Genomic DNA, 21,897 nt, shown 5'->3' with positions numbered 1-21,897 from the left:
TACTACAGTTTGGTGTACTATTTGTTTACAAATCCAGATAAATGTGTTGTATTAGATTGTACTTTTAGCCATTGTGTGTTGACTCACTGATTGCACACCGTCTGTCTGTCTCTATGCACGTGTTTGTTTTTTCCTTAAACATTTGCTTAGATCATGGTGACTTGAGCACTTTATCATTAAAGCTCAGCTTAAATTCAAAGTAACTCTACCTTCCGTCGCCTTATGTGTCAACATGTAAGAGTATTTAGGTTCATCTTGCCATTCCCCTAGTTTTGTTAATGAGGAAAATATAAGAAACTTGAGTGGGAGTGTATGCTCCTGACTAGATGCTACAGAATCAACATTGATCGACTCTTCAACTCAGACAAGAGGTTGGCTTCATTGGTTGGGAAAGACTTGCCACAGAAGAGCTAATGGATTCTATTTGAGTCTGGGACTTGTAGTTGATAATGGGAGACCCGTCTGCATAAGACTATACTTTCAGTGTTGGCCTGAAGATCATTATGTTTCCAGAGGGTCCTTGGTAGGATGCTGGTGCCAAGGAGATCTATTATGTTAAGTCTTTCTCTATCAAAAAAGCTTCCTAGGGGTGCCTGTGTGACTCAGTCGGTCGAGCATCCGACTTCGACTCAGGTCATAATCTTACAGTTGGTGGGTTCGAGCCTTGCATCGGGCTCTGTGCTGACAGCTTGCCACCTGGAGCCTGCTTCCGATTCTGTGTATCCTTCTCTTTCTGCCCCTTCCCTGCTTGCGTACTGTCTCTCTCTGTCTCTCAAAAATGAATAAATAAACATTAAAAAATAAGCTTCCTAGAGTATAGGCAACCTCACTGAGGTCACATGCTATTTGGTTGCAGAGACTGGATTGAACCCAAAGATGCTTAGCTCTACTGACTGTATACTTCCAGCATCAATGGGAACCAAACTGACTTGTCTCGTCTTGTCTCACTCTTTATCAGCTTATTTGTCTTGCATTAAATATAACTTGGAATCCACCATCCCTGATTTTCAGGCTATCTGTTCCTTCTTCCAGTCTCTGAAATGTTGGTAGCAAATTTGGAGGCCTCATTTCCCTTATGATAACACATTGCATTTGCAAAGCTCCTCACACTATGTCTTTGCATTACCCTATTGGACACTCAGCATGAGTATTAATTCCCATGTTTTACTATTTTCTTTCTTCAAGGGGAACATCTAAGCAGTATTCAGATTTATAACCAGTAGGGGTGGAGCTCGTTCCCACATACTCTTCTTCCGAGGCTCATGCCAAGGATTTCTCCATTCAAACCTTGCCTTACTGGGCAGGAAGACGGCACAAGAAGGACTTGTCTCTAGGCCCAGAGCTTTTGGAACTGACGTGTAGGGGTAACTTTGCCCACACTTTCTGCGTACCTTGTCATGTGTTAGGGAAGAGGGCCTATCATGATTGCTATCGTGATTTTCATGGTGTGGGTCCAAGACATGATGATAAAGTCAGGCTTTTATAAGAAGCAGCCAAATGGATCAAGTTATCAAGGATAGACCTCCAGGCCACTGTGAAAAATTCTGTAGGCTTTTGATTGCCTAATCTTAGTACAATCTCTGTCTTCAAGCACGGCCACATGCAAGCAGACATTGAATATATTTTATTTTTTTTAATTTTTTTTTATTATTATTTTTAAGAGAGAGAGGTTGGGGGAGGGTAGGCACAGAGAACAAGACACAGAACCTGAAGCAGGCTCCAGGATCTGAGCTGTCAACCCAGAGCCTGATGCGGGACTCGAACCCACTGACCTCGAGATTATGACCTGAACCGAAGTCAGATGCTTAACCAACTGAGGCACCCAGGTGCCCTGGATATATGCTTTTAAAACCTCATTCTTCATTTAGTAAGTTGGGGCAGGTAGACTGTAAAGTCAGCATGCTTCGTGGTTTGTTACTTACCGTCTTCATTTCACAGGCAAAAATGTGCTACTATCCATCATCATAAGACTCTAGTTTGGTAAATCGTTGTGAGCCTTCAGCACCCCTTATCTGGGGCAGATGCCAGTGGATGCTTGTGTTTGAAATGATGACTCACAGTTAATCATTATAAGAAATAGGCTTCCCACTTCATAAACTCTAGGCAAGACTGTTTTCTTTGCTAAACATTTAAATTGCTCAGCCATTTTATGCATTAAAACCCAATTATAACTTAGTATGTTGGAGAATTTCAAACGCTATTCCCTGCAGCATCTGTGCCTAAGACTGCATTTTATCATTCAGTTGTTCAAACTCTAATACATGCTTTTACATATATAAAAAATAAATAAAAAATAAACAAATAACATAAAAGAGAAGAAAAAGGACTTTAAAACACAGAGAGGCATGTGACAAGACCTTGGCATTGCTCCCTAACATGGCAGTCCTCGAGGAACATGGGGCAAAAATATTGCTTCCCAGTTTCACTGGACTTTGCTCCACTGTTAGGTGTGCATCTGGTTCTGTCCAGAAAAGGGATAAAGAGGAGAAATGTCTTGCTGTTGGGAGGCTATCCCCGTGTCCTGTAGAGCTCCAGTCAGCCCCATTCTGTGAAGGGTGTGTACAAAACTAACATGTTTGTTGTGATGGAGGGCAGCGGATAAGTAGCAGAGGTTGTGAATATTACTTTAATGCTTTTTATTTTTTTTTTAAAGCCTCCAGCACCCAGGTGTTCACAGGTAGCCTTCCATCAAAGTACTAACCAGGCCCCCAATGTGTTTAGCTTTCCAGATCATACTAGACCCGGCATGTTGAAGGCGGTGGGGCCATAGGCAAAAGTCTGGCACGCTTCACAAATTTGTACATCATCCTTGCACAGAGGCCATGCTAATCTTCTCTGTATCCTCCAATTTTGGTATATGTGCTGCTGAAGTGCATACAACTGCTTTTTAAACCATAAGTTAGGAAATCCTAGTCCACTAGTTTTGCATTTTTCCTGAGAAGTCTCTTTTAGTCTAATGCCTTGAACCCCATAAAGGAAGCTGGCATTCCCACCAGAAACGTGGTGGCTACAACACTCCAGATGATAAGCAAGTTGGTTGGATTAGAAAACCTAAAAGTTCAGGAAGAGCTGAAAATCAACTTATTTGTCAGCCTGGAAAGGAAAATGGAAATAAGATTAAGTGATTTGAATTTCTTAAAAAGGATGTGTTTTCTTTTGTGTTTTCCCTCCTGGCACTAGATCAAAGAAAGCCATATCCAAGTAACTGAAGTAAGATACAGAATTCCAAAGGGAAATAGCAAGAATGACTCTCCAGCATCTCCAGTGGGATCATGATATTAACATCTCCAAAACTCACCAGAGAGACATGCTGTTAGTTTCTTTCTCAACATAAAAGAAACAACACAAAGAAACCATTGTTACTATTTGGTAGTGTTTTTCTAGAACCCTATAGACCACAGTACTATAGCTCTTTCTCTAGCTACCAATATAAATCAATCAGATGATTTTATCATTGTAAATACATTAAATAATAAGAATAATTGGCTATTAGAATTGAAAGAGGTCTTTGCATCAGTCCTATTCTGACTTTTTACAGATCAAAGATGTGGTTCTCAGGGAGGGTTCATGAGTTATGCACAGGCTTTCAGATAATGGGAATACTGGGACTGAAATAGAGGTATCTTGCTGTTAATCTAAGGTTCTCATCACAGGATTTCCCTGTGGAAATATCTTTGAGTTTAAGAATCAAGGAGTGAGGGAATCAAAAAGCTAGAAGGCTAAAATATGAGTTGAAGACCCTCTTTCCCTTCTCAATGTGGGTAGACTCCTCTTCAGCCTCAATAACAATGAAAGAAAGCAAGCAAAACTACTAGATGGCAGCATTATATTTTGAACCTTGTCTTGGATCAGGATAGTATCTTCTACGTGGAGCCTTAGTTAAGATAAATGTCTGAATTGTATGCCCTCTTTGTCAATCTGGAAGATTGTATTAAGGTTCCAAATGATATTGAGATTTGCTAAGTAAAGTCTTACTTGTCAATAGCTCCTCTTGTTGGATATTTAAAGTTCACGAGCTTTGTTTACTTTAGTTAAGTGCTCTGAAGTGTTTCAACAGCCATTGGCCCATTTATATAAACAAATGAAGGAACACACTGATAATCCATGATACCCAGAAACAGCCCCAGTCTAAGAAGTAGCATAAATCCTTGATGACTTGAAGATAAGCCTTCCACACACCTGCACAATTCACTTTGTTAAACAACAATTGTGTGCCACTGGGTTTGAATGGTTGAGGAGGGAAGGACTGGGAAAAAATAATTAGTACTTTCAGTACATCTTTTTTTCTTTAAGTTGGTTGATGTGTGTGAGCATTTTGCTAAGGAGTGCAGTTACAACCCTGATACCATTATTTGTCTTCAGGTGATAAGTTTCCTTACGTTGTTCGTCATCTCTTTTACACTTGAGGTGATTTTAAGTGGGTTTGTTGAAAAAAAAATTGGTTTAGTCCAAGTGTTAGTTATTTTATGTAATTTCTTGTCCATTTAGACTTTCGGAGAGTATCATTATTTCATAAGGAAACTCTGTTTTAGAAAAGCGGCTTAGGTTGAAATTCACTATCAAATAATGTCAGCCTCAAACAACTCTAAAAAAATACATCTCCATCTCTATAGAGAGAGTAAAATGATTCCGGTCTGACATCCTGTGACTTACCACGCCAGAGTTTCCAAATTTGTGCCAATGTTCTAACTCCTATCCTGCTCGGCCATAAGGTGGAGGGAGAGCCACTGAGGGACTGTAGAGCAGGGAGGCCACCAGCTATTTCCACATAGCCCAGCTTTTGTCCATAAGTAGTCACGTGATACAAATAACAATAGTGAAATGGAGATAATAGTTTCTCCTACAAGATTTCATTGTGAGAGTCAAATGTGACAATTTTTCAAATGGTTCAGTTGAATGGGTGAAACATTTAGCGCTTTTCCCAGAAAACTGAAACTCCTACTAAATAGCAACATCAGCAAGAGAGTATGGTTTAGAAGGGGTAATCTGAAGGAAATCTAAATCTAAAGGGAAATATAAAGCATGTGTCAGTCCCAGGAGGAAGGAGCAGACAACAGTAGTTGCCAATGGTTCTTTCCAACTGTCTGTGACAGTTGGCCTGACTCTGTTCTGTCCTCGTTAGCTCAGACATTTTTATGAATTCACATACATGTAACTTAAGCTAAAAAAACAAGTTCGGCTCCAAAAACTACATAATGTTGTTTATCGGGTGCCTGGGTGGCTCAGTTGGTTAAGCGTCTGACTTGGGCTCCGGTGATGATCTCACTGTTCGTGGGCTCGATCCTTGCATCAGGCCCTCTGCTGTCAGCACAGAGCCTGCTTGGGATCCTCTGCCTCCTCTTTCTGTCTGTCCCTCTCCCGCTCGTGTGCTTTCTCTCTCTCAAAAATAAATAAATATTTTAAAACAAACCTTTATTCTTGAAAGCCTAATGTTTATTCATGTTATAGAAATATTTTCCCCCGAAACCCACCTCTGATCAAATACTAGCAGCCCACAAAGATAGGGAAAGCAAAGTTCATGAAATCCTGAAGAGAGAGCAGGTAGACAAGGAATGGAATACTTCTATGGGAAAGGGAAGAAGGCTTTCATGCACAGAAATTCATGGCATAGAATTTTAAATTAGCAAAATCTTACCACTTTCTCTGCCCCCTCACACGTGACACCTTGACCTGTTGTCACCAGTTAGAAGTATCAGGTAATTTATTAACCCTAGCAAGTCTGGGTGGCTAATAGCAAAGCCCAAAGTATTGTCTGTGAGAAGCTTTGGCCAAATGCTGGATGTACTCGGCAGAGAATCTCAGAGCAACGGAAACACCTGCTGTGGGCTGACACATTTTGGTTCACACAAGAACTGGAGAACACTCCTGAATTCTTGAATGTTTGCCTAGAGTCGAAAGGCTTACTGGCATGGGAACTTGAACTGAAAAAAAAAAAGATGATATGTCGTACATAGGATCATCATGTCATAATTAGAATTGAAGGCAGTTTGCTCTGACAAAAGACAGAGAGGGAATAAGAAGACGTAGGTTTGGTTTTTCCTGCAGTTTACATCAGATTTAATATGTTCCTTCTTCTCTTTTCCTCTTGCATTCATCCTCCATATTTTGAATATCTTTGCCCTCAAGTGTCCTAATATCTTTCAAGAGGAATGAAGGAAAAAGCTAGAAAACTTCAGGAAGGAATTGGATTAAAATTGGTTGGATTCTCAGTTTATCTGGACTCTGGGATGTATTGTGAGAGCGAGAGAGAAATGGTGACAAGTTACTGCCAGGCAAATGGCAAAGAGGGGTTGGCAAAGGATGTTAAGAGCTGTGGTCTGGAATGTGAGAATTTCCTTCAGGCTTCCCTTCTCATTTAAAATTTTACCAGGCTATGCTTTTATATATATTACATTTGGGTTCAGCTGCTTCTCTTCCCCAAAAGAAATTCCTGTTCCTCTTTCTTAGGTGGAATGAAGAATTCTTTTCTTCTCTCGCCTGTGTAGCCCCATCATGTCCCATACATTTTTCTATGGCTCGGTGAAAATAGGAACTTTTGTTTCCAACATCTTACTGTTTGTTTCTGCTCCACATGCTGTAAATGTTTTCCTTGTTCTGCAGAGCTGCGTGCTCTCTTTTCTTTTCTGGTCTGTGTTTGAGAGGGTAGGGCAAGTCCCTCTCCAATTTATTTTCTAGAAGGTGTTGCATCTCTGAGTTTCGCGTCATGCATGGCCACTAACCACATCTACACCTGGCAGACTTGTCTAATTGGAGTAGTGAGCTGAAAAACAGTGAATATAACAGAAGTAAAAGCACTTAATAAAACTAGTTTTAGTCAATTCAACAACAACACCAACAAATTATTAAATACCCACTTGGTGGTAAGGGCCGTGATCAGTAATGCAAGAGAGAAAATAATGGAAAAGAAGCCCCAGCCTTTGCCCTGAAGGGACTTAATGTTATAACAGTCATACTTTTAAATCAGGGGACCATACCATGAGGCAGAATATGATATGGGCCCTAAGAGATTTGCTAGCAACATGAGCTTAAAGGAGGGACAAGTGTGCCTGGCTGGCTCATGTGGGAAGAGCGTGCAACTCTTGATCTCGGGGTTGTGAGTTCGAGCCCCATATTAGGTGTAGAGATTACTTAAGAATAAAATCTTTAAAAAGAAGAAAAAAAAGGAGGGACCATTCTTTTGGGTGAATTGAAGAAAGCGTCTTAAAGAAGGAGATAGGTAGTATTTTGAGGAGTCTCTGTTTTGTTGGTTTTTCTCCTTCTTATAAGGTAGTAGGTGCTCATTAAAGAAAAAAAAATCAGAATACACAAAGAAATCAAAAGAAGGTCATTTAAAAACACCATACCTCCTGCAGGATGACCGCTGTCAACATGCAGCATTAGAACACAGGCTAAGTCTCTGACCATGGAACTGAGACTGCTGGGCATGTAATGTCCAGTGTCCTTTCCTCTCCCAGAATTCCAAGTGCTCTCCTAGAAGTGCTCAAGCCAGGCCAGCTGACAGAGGCTTATGCCTCTGTAATTTTCTGTTCCTTGTTACAATATTTATTAATGCCCAGTAGACCGTCTCATCTCTCTGCAAGGGAAGGTGAATGAGCAAAGATGAGCAAAGGTTTCACAGATGACACCTTTAGCACTTTTTGTCAATATTTAAATGTAATATTATATCAATGCATTAATTGGTAATTAGAGGATAAAACTACCACTCCACTTCTCTCCCCCACCCCCACCCATGAATGACACCAACTTTCCTTTTTCCCAAGAAGCTGTTTCAGGAGGCTTTAGTGGGATGAGTAAATGGTATTTTTTTAAACACTTTTGTTGTTTAAAATGCTATTGTTTCATTTGAGGTGTGAGGAAATGTGCTAACCTTGTCTTCTGTTGGTGTAGCAGTGCAGAAATGATAACTGTATATACATTTTTTTTACATAAAAATAGAGAGGAGCAGGAAGGAGAGAGACAACTTATTTAAATCCTGAATACAGTCAGACCTCATATGCATTGTTAAAAAAAAAAAAAGCCCTAAAGAATTGCATATGGATTAGAGGGATGAATATTCTATTATTTCAGTCTGTTCTGCTGATCTTCTTATTGTGACTTTGTGCTTCAGAAATCTGCTAGGAATTTGGCTTTGCCGTAGTAGGCAGTAATTTTAAATGTGTATCAAGCACTTGATAGTGTATGATTTGCGTGCTGTTGCATTACTATTCCCTAAATTTTCCACCAATTTATTACTTTTTTCATACTGTTTTAATATTTCAGGATGATGAATATATACAGCATCATTAAAGGTAAATAAAAAATGCATGAAATTAAAAATTGGAATATTAGATGTTTCTTCGCTGTAATCCCCTGGCCCAATTGGAATGAAATGTCTCTGTTCTATCAAGTAATCCCTAAACATGATTAGGAACCTGGGAGTGTCCACACAGCCCACATAATATTTGTATCATCTAAGCCTATTTATGTAAGGTTTGAGTAAAAGTTGTTATTAGAAGACCTATAAACCCATTTTACAATTCAGAAAGATATGCTTGCCTCTTAATCTTTTCTACCTTTATTATTTTTGCTGGAGTTGATGACAATGTGTTCTTAATTCATTTTTCAGAATGCTATTACTGTACGTCTTTTTTATGCTTAGATGATACATTGGCTAGTCTATTGAAATACATTTTAAACAGCAAGGATTGAGTTCAGCAGTTCATCTGCATCTGTAGCTGGTTTTTTTTTTTCAACATTTATAAGAAGGAGAAGAGTTAGTTTTCTAGAAGTTAAGTAGTTTTCTAAAAGTTTCTAGTCATTTGATGTGTATCCAGGGCAAGTTTTCTTTTAAGGAAATTTGCTCACATTATATTGGCTCACCAAACTCCTGGGTTTTTTATTGTTTTTTTTTTTTTTTTTCTTTAATGAAAACAGTTGGCACTATGTGGTGTTTTGCTACAAAATTGTTTAAATTATTTCTGATTTTTGAGCCAAAGAAAGTAGTGTTTTGTAAAGAGGATATTTGAATATAAAAAGACCAAAAAATGTTTTCCCTCAGCCTTGATATATGCCCCACATTGTGTTAATGACTTCTTTGGAAAGATATTCTTTCTGTATTAGCAAACTCTTCAGTGTTCGCCCTCTTTCAAAGGCCTCTTTATAGGGAGGGGTTTTTCAAAACATCTTAAAAGTCCTATGTATGATTCGTTGTTTCTCTTCCCCCCAGTTAGGGTTTAGTGGATACCAGGCTTCTCTAAACCAAGGTTCGTTCTCTTAAACGTGCAGATACTGGTCTCGCAATTGTATGTCAACACTCTTGAGTTTCAGGGAAGTTAGGTGCTTGCCAATTGCCGTCTTATTCCAGGCACGTTAAAATACCAGGACGTTTTTGGTTCCTTTACTGTAGAATTTCTTATTTATTTTTGGCTCACACACAAAAGACAGTTTTGACTGTTCACTGCTTAACCAAAGTCCTGAAACATGAAGATCGACAACTCGTTAATTTCCCAGTTATGAAATGTGCTAAGTGACCACAGTTTCTAATGAACACTCCCCACTGTGGTGTATTTTAAAACCATGTTTCATACAGCACCCAAAGATGTTCTGTGGTGGTTAAGACCTTTTAAACCTTTGCTCCTTACTTAGCAAGTTTGCTCTGATACCGAAGATGAATCCTCCTAGTGAAAGAGGCATTCCCTTAGTCTTCCTGTAGGTTAAGTTCGGGTTGGCTTTTCCTGCAAACACCGGGTTTGAGCAGAGAGGTCCGGTGTTGGCTCTTTACCCTTTGCAAGGGTGCCATTTGGTACACATGCTGCCCGCAATTGTAAAAATTGTCCCCTGAAAGCCAGTTTCCGTGTGTTTGTTCCTCACTTTGCAAAGAAAATAATGACAGCAAATGACATATGGCCGATATTCCCCTAGCTGAACTTTTACCCCGAGGAAGGCATTTAAGAGCTAGGGGGTGGAGGGCAGGGAGGTTTTAAATAGTCCACACACTGATGCTAGAAAAATTAGCAGCGAGCATGTGATTTCATAATGGTCGTGTGACTGTGCTGCTGCATTGTGTTCAGTTCATCAGAAATCTGAGCCTCCTGCCACCAGCTGTGCCCAACCGGACCCGCGTGTCCTGGGTTCAGTTGGCAGATAAAGCTGTGCTGTGTCGCAACTGCAGAGTGGGGTAGGGGGAGCACCCAGGTGCAGCACAGCCAGGGAGGCCTGAGCCGGAGGGGGTCCTCCCACGGCAGGTGGTAAGAGTCACCTGGTGTGGGTGCATTTGGGAGCCTATCCACAGAGCCCCAGAGAGGAGAGAGGAACATCTGGGCCCCTATTCTGGAAAATTTCTGGATCGGTATGTGGTCTATACCATTCGCGAAGCCCTTTCAAATAATGCTGAAGCCAGCCACATAGAAAGCAGAGTGGCCTATGGGTTAGAACTCAGCCTTTGCAGCTCCTGTCTGTGCAGCCCTGGGCCATTTATTTCACCTCCCGTACCTCAGTCACCTCCTTTGTAAAATTAGGATAACAACATTATCTACTTACAAGAATTAAATAAAATAATCCTTTTAAAGTGCTTAGCTCGGTGCCTGGCACATAGTCATTTGTGGGATGTGCAACACTTTACTTTTATATATGGAGAAACTGAGGCTGTAAATCATGAGCTCACCTAAGAGCGCTTGGCCGAGAATAGAATTCGTGTTTCCTGACTTTCATGCTATTATGCTAACCACTAATCTATGCTTCTTCCCTGCATCAAGCCCTTAACATTCCTATTCTTGATTAAAGCAAGCGGGGGGAGGATTTAAAAAACGATGCTAAGAAATAACCTCATAGAGATGAACTTAATCTATTGTAGCTCATTCTTGAAGCTAATCATATTTGAAATAAAAAACAGTATGTTTTCAGTCAGTATCTCCCCACAGCTAAAATGATCACATTTTTTAAATATAAGCTTTATGTTGTTGGTAAAATTGGAAAGTTTTAGAAGAATAATTATTTTTGGTAACTCTGTGGAGTCTTGTATGCTTCTGAAATGATCCACAGGCATTTAAATGGGCTATGAGTCTTCGGCTGAATAAGGTAGAGAAATGTTTACAGTTCATAGTTGTGAACGCATGCTGGAGTATTTTGCCCTAAGCAAGACAGAAACTCCTGGGATAAGCAAAAAGCATATTTTCAAAGTGAAACAGACTGAAGGAAATAGCAGAAATATTACATGGTAAGGTTGAAAACCGTTTATAAGGCTGGATTAAAAAGCATAGACAATGAGGAATCTTTATGCTTCTTCTATTAATAATGAGCTGTGTCTGCATTCACAAATTATTTGCAAATTAATATTTGGAATTGGCTAAACAACTGGTTATTAATTTTTTTGAGAAGAAAAAAAAAGTCGAATTCGCCAGTTATTTGAATGATTTTGACACACAATTCCCCAAATAAGCAAACAAAACAGTGTGTGTGTGTATAGGCATAGTATAATTCAGCTCTCTCTAGGTTGTGAATTTCATTCTACAGTTGGAATTGCCTTCACCCCCGAAACAAATACTAAGTAAGTGCAGGTCTGTGGCTCGTGCGTACCACACAGTCAAGCTGCTAATTTGGTTTGATGATCAGAAATGGCCCAGGTTCTGGCGGGGGTGAGGGGGGGGGGGTTCTTTTCCCCAAATGACAACAGTGTTGTGGTGGGCAGAGCAGGAACTTTTTTGCTATTGTTTTATTTATTTATTTATTTATTTATTTATTTATTTTAATTTTTTTCCCCCACCAAGGAGCAAAGCCTTTTGGGCACATTAGCACGACTTTCTGCAAGTAATGCAAAATGGGAAATAATTGGGTTGAGGTGCTCTTGGGATATTAGTGGTGCTGCGGGCAGGAAAGCAGGCATTGGAAAATAAATGACAAATTAGTCTGCTTAATCTCTTTATTGTGAATCAGATGCCACGGCAGGCGTTCATAATACATTAATAAACACCAGTTAATGCAACTGAGATACTATTCCTCAAATTCGCAAGAGTGGTAAGAATTCTTTCCTAAAAGAGTGAGCTTGTTTACTGAATGATTTTTCTCCCTCTGTAAGTAGGACTTTGTGGTATAAACCCAGGTAAATAATAATAACCACTGTATGTGTATAGTGCTGAAGCATTTATGGACAGTTTCATTCATAGCAACTTGTGTGAGTTTCACTATGATATCCCTGGGAGGGACAGGCTTTTCTATTTCCCCGTTTTACAGACAAGCCACCTGAGGGGTTAAACGACCTACCAAATGTTGCTCAATGTTGGTCAAAGACAGACTTGGGTCTTGATTTTCTGGCTTCAGAACTTATTCTTGCTACCCCATCACCTCACCTACATAGAATCAAAACCTGTATATTAGTATAACTCCATATAATATACACTCTGATATCCTCTGAGCTGAGTTATGGCCCCTCATCCTTTTTAATCAAGTTCCATAATATTACACATATAACTGAATTCAAAAATCTCACTAAGTTCCTGATATTACAGAGACTGCCCTTACCTGTCCGCTTAGTACTGATGACATAAAGGAGCCCCCTGACATTTTACATATGGAAAGTGAGACACGGGGACGGCACAGCTGAGCTAGTTAGCATCTAGAAGTATCATTAACCAGCTTGTCAAGGTCATTTCTCTAGGTGCTCTGACTTTTAGCTGATCATATCATGTGTTTATCATACAGCAGCATCAAGTTGTGGGATTTCTGCTTTAGCATATCCAGAACATGAGTCAGCCATCAAGGCTCACGGGATCTGTCAGTGACTGGGCATCTTTACAATAATCCTGTCCAGCTTTGGCCGCGACTCTAGCTTACACCACACAACACTTAGACCGAGCCGTTCAGCTCTACACTGTTTCCTTGTTCTAGTTAACATGCTGTTTTGTAATTATTCTAATACTTGTGAGGAGAGGGATATTTTTGTATACCGAGCCCTTTTTATCCTCATTTACGTCTGCCTGGTCCTCATTGCTCTATGGCATAGAAAACAGGCACTAAATTTATGCTTCTTGGTCAGCTGACCAGAAGGCTTTGGCTAACTACAGCCCCTCTGATTTGTCCACACAAGAGCACCCACCATATCAGTTAGGATATGGTCATCGTCGTATTGGGAAAGAGATGGTATCTGGCCAAGGTCATGGACAGGGAGGAATAGTTAAAAATATGTACAAGGGATCTGAACTATAGAAATTAGACTTATATTTGAGCCAGAGTTATCAAAATGTACTTCTGAGGCTGATTGCTAATACAAGGAAGACCAGTCTTAGTTCGTGGTAAAGAATGCCCAAAGCAGATGTCTCTGTCATTGTCTCACAGCATCTTGGAATGTGGTCAGAATGGGCACTTTCTTTTGTTGCCTTGCTCATTAGGTCATCAGTTGTACAAAGAGCACTGACGAAATTGGAGGTCAGCGGCCCCCGAAAATACGTTAAGTAGAAAAATTATCCAGTGATCATGCAAACATGAACTTTTTTTATAATTTGGTTTTTGCAAAGCACTTAGATGTATCCACTTAGTGTTGTCAGATAAAAACAGAATTTTTCCTATTCTTCTAATGAACTTTAACGAAATGTGTTAACAACAGACAAGGGAAAACATCATGGATTTGGTGTCTTTATATAATATCTCTCTTACACATATATTTGAGTCTTCAACTTGATTGTTTCTTTTGGTGTCTTCTCTTGAAAGTGGGGCTTGGAGGCTTCCAGGGTAATTATGCCTCCTACCTTTCTAAGGACAGCCTGCTACTGTTTTCTCTAAATAACCTGTGATCATGTAATGGATAAACAGTATTACCTCTGTTTTAATGACCCCCTGATTTTACGGTGGCCGGCAGTGTGCCAGAGTCAGCTCCTTGGACTCTGTTTTTGTTCTACATTCCTCAGTACGACGACAAAAACTATTTACGTTTTGCTTGAATAGCTTAAACACCATTTTAGAAGACTTTAGATTGCTTTTGAACATATTTGAATGCATCTTTAGCCATCACTGGGCTTAAAATGGAAACCCTTTTTTCAGCTTATCTGTATTAAACACCTGTAAAAATCAATGGTACTGTATTTTTTTTCTTATAATGCTCTGTTCCTTTAACTAATGCCAGAAATAATGCACAATTTATTCTAGCGTGTTCTTTTCCCTTTGCCTGATGTTCTCCGGCAGTAAAGTGGCAGAGTGTATAAGAACTCACTTCTGCTGACTTAATAGTAAAATTGCCAGGTTGATGTTGAAATTCAACCAATTGGAGCCTAATCCTCAAGAAGGAATTTGCTGTCTCTCCTACTGATTATCATCCGTCTTCTTCATAATGAATATGCAGAAAGTTTATTTTTTGCAAGTGCACGTACTTACATAAATGACCAATGGGAGAAGTTAGAGTTAACCAGTGATGTTTTTTGAGCATTGTTATTTTTCCCTAAAATCAGAAGTCATTACATTTATATTGAAAATTTTGAGTGGTTTGTATGAGCTTTATGCCAAACTAAGATTAGTGTGCTGTAGCCCATTACAAATGTAGAAGATTGACCACTTTTTATGGGTTAGAATAAAAAATATGATAATAATGTCTTCTCATCATCATAAAGAGAGATGATAACGACTAAATGAAATATTTATATTATCTCATTTTATTTGATAGGTTCCACCTTCTCCCATACCAAACACTTTCTCAAAAGCAACCATAGACTCCTGGTTAAAAAAGAAATCTTTGTAGAATTCAGGTTCTTCATATGTGTTGCTAATAAATCCAGTAATTTAATATTTTACTCTTTTTATTTTCTGAAATGTGTTTTGCCGCTTAAAGGGGAGCCCAGTGGTTTAGTATGTTTTGATCAGGGCTGTGTGTAAAGATGGGCTATTTTCTCGTTTCTATGTGCATATCCTGTTTGTTCCCAAGTATTCCTTTTTGGAAAGTGGGCCAGCTAATCCATAAACAAAAATATGTGTGTGTGTGTGTGTGTGTGTGTGTGTGTGTGTGTGTGTGTGTGTGAGAGAGAGAGAGAGAGACAGACAGACAGACAGACAGACATATTATTCGTGCTGTTACTGACCCACATATTCTGTAGGCCATTCATCTCTTCATTAACCATATTATGAGGCTCTCCCTAGCCTGTCTCCTCCCTCATATACAATCTTGCTATCTCTTATATTCTTATAGACTATCTATATTCTTCCCAGCTGGGCTCTTTTCAGACTTTTATGTTTTCTTCGAGACTTACTACATAGAAACACTGACATATATGTCACTGTCAAGTCATGTAGCAATTGCTTTCTGACATTCATGCTGTGAGCATCCAGTCCAGTGGGTGACTTGGCCCCCGCTGCCACTCTGTGTGGTCACCCCTCCTAAAAAGATTCTGAGTTCTCAAGAACTGTTTTCAGGCACATGGCTATGTCGCCGTGTTGTCATGTGAACTGAACTGTCCCCGTTTTTTCCTCCGTCTCTCTCTTTCTCATTCCCTGCACTCATCTTATTGAAGTGGGAGAAAAGGAGAAAAAGATCTGCTGCCTGCCCGATTTGTCCTGACACGAAGAGATGGTTAGCTTTGTGAAAGGCGGTGGGGGCCAGCCGAGTGCCTGATGTCCCAACAATGTGTCTGTGGGACTACTCACTCCATGTCCCTTCACTCTGCCTCCTGCTGGTTCCCGGAGAACTCTTGTCTCCCTTCAGTAGTGAGAGGGGTGACAGTCCCTCAGGCTTTGGCACTCAACGCCTTGTTAGATCTGCTGAGGAAGACACTGTTTTCGGTTTCGGTTTTCGGTTTCGTGCTGCTTTCGGTGTTGGTGTTAGGGCTTGCTTAAAGCCCAAAGAAACGTTTCTGAGGACTTGTAGCTTTTATGGAGCAGAAAAAAATGCCCTGTTTTCTGCACACATTGATTTGCTTTAAAATTTTCTTAAATTTCCAGAAAACACTTTGGATTCAACACAAAAAGTGTTGTTATGGCCCAGTTTTCCTGAAATCCCTAATCTGTAAGACTTCAAATGATAGCAATGGAACTTCTCAAACTGCTTCCTGGTGGGGCTAATTTTTGTCCCTGATTCATTTTATTCTGTTTTTAATGATGATGACCAGAGGTCTTTTTGGTTTTCTTTTATTCTTAAAAAGCATCAGACCTTTATTCATCTCTGATATCACATTAAAATTTAAAAAGAGCAAAACACCAAACAGCCTGTGTAGTGGGAAGGAGTAGAATTTTAAGAGTCAGAGTTAGTTCAAGGCCCTGGTGTAATTAATTATCCTTTCTAAGCCTTCTTGACTTATCATTAACATTTAGAAAGAGTCAGAGTTGGGAAAATAGTAACCACCTTGCAGGGCTGCTGTGAGAACGTAAAAAGGTAACACAGATATTTAGCACAACACCTGGTGTTTAAACACGTAGACCGTGGAAGTAAAAACCAGCAGAGTACCAGCCATTTATCTTCCCTTTCTCTCTTTTTAATTGTTTTCCTTCTTTCCTTCCCAGCTGAGAAAAAAATTAGGAAAAAAAATCCATTGACAGAATTCTATAAAATGAAGTTTGATGCTATGCATAGTGATGTTATGGACTGAGGTATGGTTTGGTGGGGGCTGCGTTCGAGAATAAATAATATTACTATCGAGGAAATACAAATCAAAGCCACACTGAGATACCACCTCACGCTGATCAGAGTGGCTATAATGAACAAATCAGGAGACTATAGATGCTGGCGAGGATGTGGAGAAATGGGAACCCTCTTGCACTGCTGGTGGGAATGCAAACTGGTGCAGCTGCTCTGGAAAACAGTATGGGGGTTCCTCAAAGAATTAAAAATAGAACTGCCCTGTGACCCAGCAATAGCACTACTAGGAATTTGCCCAAGGGATACAGAAGTGCTAATGCATAGGGGCACTTGTACCCCAATGTTTATAGCAGCACTTTCAACAATAGCCAAATTATGGAAAGAGCCTACATGTCCATCAGCTAATGAATAGATAAAGAAGATGTGGTTTATATATACAATGGAATACTACTTGGAAATGAGAAAGAATGAAATGCTGCCATTTGCAGCACTGTGGATGGAACTGGAGGGTATTATGCTGAGTGAAATAAGTCAGTCAGAGAAAGACAGGTCTCATATGTTTTCACTCATATGTGGATCTTGAGAAACTTAACAGAAGTCCATGGGGGAAAGAAAGGGGGAAAAATAGTTACAGAGAGGGAGGGAGGCAAACCATAAGAGACTCTTAAATACAGAGAACAAACTGAGGGTTGGTTGATGGGGGGGTGGGAGAGAGGGGAAAACAGGTGCTGGGCATTGAGGAGGGCACTTGTTGGGATGAGCACTGGGTGTTGTATATAAGCCAATTTGACAATAAATTATATTAAAAAAAGAATAAATAATATTACAAGTATACTGTTGCACTCGATTGTTACCAAACCCTATGTTTAGTCTCCAACTTGCTAATTTTAGATTCACTGATGATCTCTCATCAAGACTCATCCAAGTTTCTAGTTCAGACAGGACTTGTTTTCAGCCAAGTCATTTTACATGAACTTTGTCTCATCCTCTTAAGTGCCCGAAGCACAGATGTTGTGACACCTCACGTTATCTAGGATGTGTTCTTTAGCTTCAGGGTAAGAATTACACCCCCTCAGAAATTCTAAATTTTTTGGTCAGCAAAGATCCAAAAACTTTTGGAACATATACGGATATTTCTCTAAAATGCCCCAAAGAGACTTGTCCCTGAAAGGAGTCTCATTTCAATCTGTGAGGGCCAGTGTAGGAAGAATTGGAGGGAGGTTGGTGAGTACATGTCGAAGATTTCATTCAACACTAAGGTTCTGTGACCTTTTCATTACAATGTATGAATGTGCCACACACTCCAGGATCCTCCTGCTGAGCTACGAATTTAGTAAATTTCATTTGCTGCTACCTTCCTCACATACTAAGTTCATGACTATACCGGGGTCAGTGTTACCCTGGCATCTCAAAAGCACTCAGCAATAGTTAGCTATTATTACCACTTAATTCTTTTTTTTCAAAGTTTATTTATTTTGAAAGAGAGAGAGAGAGAATGAGCAGGGGAGAGGCAGAGAGAGAGGGATAGGGCAAGAATTACAAGCAGGCTCTGCACTCTCAGTGCAGAGCCTGACACAGGACTCGAACTCAGAAACCATAAGATCATGACCTGAGCCAAAATGAAGAGTCAGGCACTTAACCAACTGAGCAACCCGGGCACCCATGATCCAGGTTTCTTAGTAACCATTCTCATCTTGATTCTCTCTCCCCCATCGACCCTCTTTAAAATTTATAATCACAATTCCTCATATATTTTTAAGTTTTTCTTAAATGTCAAGAAAATATTTTGGATTCACAGGGGTGAAGAGTTTTACAGAGAATCTCAGTCTTTTCCTGCTGTGCATTACTGGGCCCTGCCTCTGTCCTGTCAACTTTCTATACCCCAAGCTTCCCCCACCCTACATCACCCAAATGAGACACACGTGTTCCAAAAGAAAAAATACCATGCCCCATCCATTTAATGTTTTCCACACTACATTTTAAAATACTGTATTCAATTTACTTAAACTAAAAAAAACCAAAAAACAAAAAAACAATGCACCCATTTCTCCCCTACCCCACATCCCCTATGACCACCAATCTGTTCTCTGTATCTATGAGCTTTTTTTTTAAGATTCCACGTATAAGAGAGATCACACGGTGTTTGTTTTTCTCTGTCCTGACTTATTTCACTTAGCATAATGCCCTGGAGGTCGATTGTTCTAAATGGTAAGATTCCATTCTATTTTTTATGGCTGGCTTCTTAAAAATCCTGTTGTACATATTGTAGGTGTTACACATTCATCCATGGATGGACATCTAGGTTGTTTCTATATCTTGGCTACTGTGAATAATGTTGCAGTGAACATGGATATATCTTTTCAAGCTAGTGTTTCCATTTTCTTTGGGTAAATGCCCAGAAGTGGAATTTCTGGATCGCATGGTAGTTCTATTTTTAATTTTTTGAAGAACTTCCATACTGTTTTCCATTGACTGCACCAATTTTATATTCTCATCAACAGTGTATGAGGGTTTCCCTTTTCTCCACATACTCACCGACCCTTACCTTTTATCTTTTTTATACTAGCCATTTTAACAGGAGTGAGATGATCCCTCATTGGGGTCTTGATGTGCGTTTCTTTGATGGTTAGTGACGTTGAGTGTTTTTTTTAATGTACCTGTTTACCATCTGTATGTCTTCTTTGGAAAAATGTCTATACACAGCATCTGCCCATTTAAAAATCAGATCGTTTGCTTCGTTGCTGTTGAGTTGTGTGTGTTCTTTGTGTATTTTGGATATTATCTCCTTATCAGATACGTAATTTGCAATTATTTTCTCCCATTCCATAGGTCGCCGTTTCATTTTATTGATGGTTTCCTTTGCTGTGCAGAAGCTTTTTAGGTGACTATAGTGCCACTTGCTTATTTCTGCTTTTCTTGCTTTTGCTTTTGGTGTCAGATTTAAAAAGTCACCATACCACTTATGGCTTCTTCTAGGAGTTTTATGGCTTCAGGTCCTGAGACCAAGTCTTTAATCCATTTTGAGTTAGTTTTAATGTATGGTATAAGATGGTGGTCCAGCTTCACTCTTTTGCCTGTAGCTGTCCAATTTTCTGAACCCCCTTTATTGAGGAGACTGTCCTTTCCTTTCCCCTTGTTATTGTTGGCCTTTTTGTTGTAAATTAACTGACCATAAACGTGTGGGCTTATTTCTGGGCTCTCTATTCTGTTCCACTGATCTGTGTGTCTGTTTTAATTTTTAATTTAAAAGTACCAAACTCTTAAAGTTATTATAGCCTATAATGCATTTTGAAATCAGGGAGCATGATGCCTTTGGCTTTGTTTTTCTTTCTCAAGATTGGTTTTGGCTATTTGGGTTCTTTTGTGGTTCCATATAAAACCTGAGGATTATTTGTTCTAGTTCTGTGAAAAAAGCTGCTGGTATTTTGATAGGGATTGCACTGAATCTGTAGATGGCTTAGGGTAGTATGGGCATTTTAGTATGGGCATTTTAGTATGCCCATTTAGTATGGGCACACTGGGCCTTACAGCAGGCACTTTATCTCCTAGCATGAAACCCCTCCCCCGATTCCTCATTGGCTGAGTACTACAGAAGTTACAGCCTTATCCGGAAGTCGCCTATGTCCATGTAAGGCCAAAAGTAGTCTGATTGGAACAAATGTACATTCTTTGAGGTGATGCAGAGACGTCAGTTCTTTGGCACATGCTCATTACAAAGCCCGCAAAAAAAAAATAAGCCCATGAAATGGAGACGGGAAGAACCAGGAAGTGAAGTGTCTAAGGGTTTGGGACTCCATTGTGCGGAGGGGAGGGGTTTGTACATATTTCCAATAGCTTGTAAGCCTATTGTTAACTAGGCAGCACAGCTTTTATTTGGTATTTCTGGAAATGAATCATCTCACTTACTTGTCACGCCTACCTTTGCCGGTAAAACAATACCATCGGGCAGTGGAACAAGAATACTAGAATTTTGGTAACTTCCAGCTTGTTCTCTAAACCAGAGACTAGTCTACCAATATGCATGTCAAACCATGACTCAAGGCTGCTATGAACTTGATTGTTAATTGTCAGTTACTGATTGTAGCTACCTCCAGCATGCCTTCCAGCTGAAGAAGTACAGAAATACAGAATTGGTTCCTTAATCAAGAATGTGGAATTGCCAGGTTATCACATACGAGGGGAAGCTGCAGATGAGTTACAGAGCCCTGGACTCACAGATAGGATTCCTTTACAAGCCCACAGGTGCCCATTATGCATTCTCTCTCTACCATAGTGAGGTAACGGCAATAACATCATTTGATGATGGGTTTATTCTCTCCAAATTTCAAGACTGAAATAGAAAGACGACACCTGAATGTAATTCCCAGGGCAGGCAAGCGCTGTCCAGCCCTCACAAGATGCACAAAAGCCAGGGAAGCTCCAAAAGAAGTCTATTAGGGGATTTGTTTCGTGGAGCTCAGTATTTCTTCCATTCGAGTTTTACCCGATACTTAATTTAACTCCACGAGTAATATAATACACTGGGGCAGGACTAGAGCGAGGTGAATGGTATTGCAGCCTGCACATTATGCCTGACCTTGCAGCTGAGTATTAATTTGAAGTAGTGGAATTAAAATTTTCTATTCTTTTGCATTGTCATGCCTCACGTTGATAAGCACAAAGAAATGTAAATAAAAAAGACCTATTTCAAAACCTTCCATACAACCTTTTTGTTTTATGACAAAAGACAGTTAATTAACATACTAGCAGTAAGCAGCCTTCCCAAACTCATGCTAATTATGTATTCTGTTGACCGTGACTCTAGTCATAAGGTAATTGGCTTGCAGCAACATGACATTTCAAATCATCTCTTGAAATTACATCAAAAAGCCAGCCTGTTTTGTTTTGATAGGGGAACAATCAATTTGATAAGTGGTAACACAGCTCATTGTTTCACATTAATTAGACTAATTGCTGCATGTTAGCCTCTGAAATAGACAGAACTTGGAGAAGACAAAGGCTGCGGCCTTTAGCATGCAGCGCGTGTGACGGTTCCACTTGCCTGCACAGACCGTAGGCAGAAAACAGAGCTGTTATAGGAGGCAGCCTTGCGGGAGGCTGGGTGTTAACAGTAGTTTGATGTGTTATGCTTAATACACTGGCTTTCAATTATAGCATTCAGGTTCCAAGTCCCACAGAGGGAAGAAAGGACGACTCTAAAAAACTGTTTCCCAGCTAACCAGGTTTGGGTTTGAGAGAGTTAGAACAGCCTTCCAGTTACACATTCTCCTTCAAAACCCACACACTTTTATGTCCCTGCCAGGGAGGCCCTACTTCTATCCCTTTGTAGTACTCTGGGCATAAATGCCTTAAAAAACAGACTGAAACAA

At 39.9% G+C, this 21,897-nt stretch overlaps 1 protein-coding gene and 1 non-coding gene across 6 annotated transcripts in view; one reads left to right on the top strand and one right to left on the bottom strand.

Moving 5' to 3' along the window:
- Window positions 1-21,897, top strand: part of ESRRG (estrogen related receptor gamma) — a 625,896-nt gene that overhangs the window by 298,040 nt on the left and 305,959 nt on the right. The window lies entirely within an intron of this gene.
- Window positions 2,773-2,874, bottom strand: LOC132687016 (U6 spliceosomal RNA). The gene has a single exon (XR_009613958.1). It is a non-coding gene; the product is annotated as a U6 spliceosomal RNA (small nuclear RNA).

This window comes from Panthera onca, chromosome F1 (genome assembly GCF_046562875.1).
Source record: "Panthera onca isolate mPanOnc1 chromosome F1, mPanOnc1 haplotype 2, whole genome shotgun sequence".
NCBI lineage: Eukaryota > Metazoa > Chordata > Mammalia > Carnivora > Felidae > Panthera > Panthera onca.
This window is presented reverse-complemented; position numbering and strand designations above follow the sequence as displayed.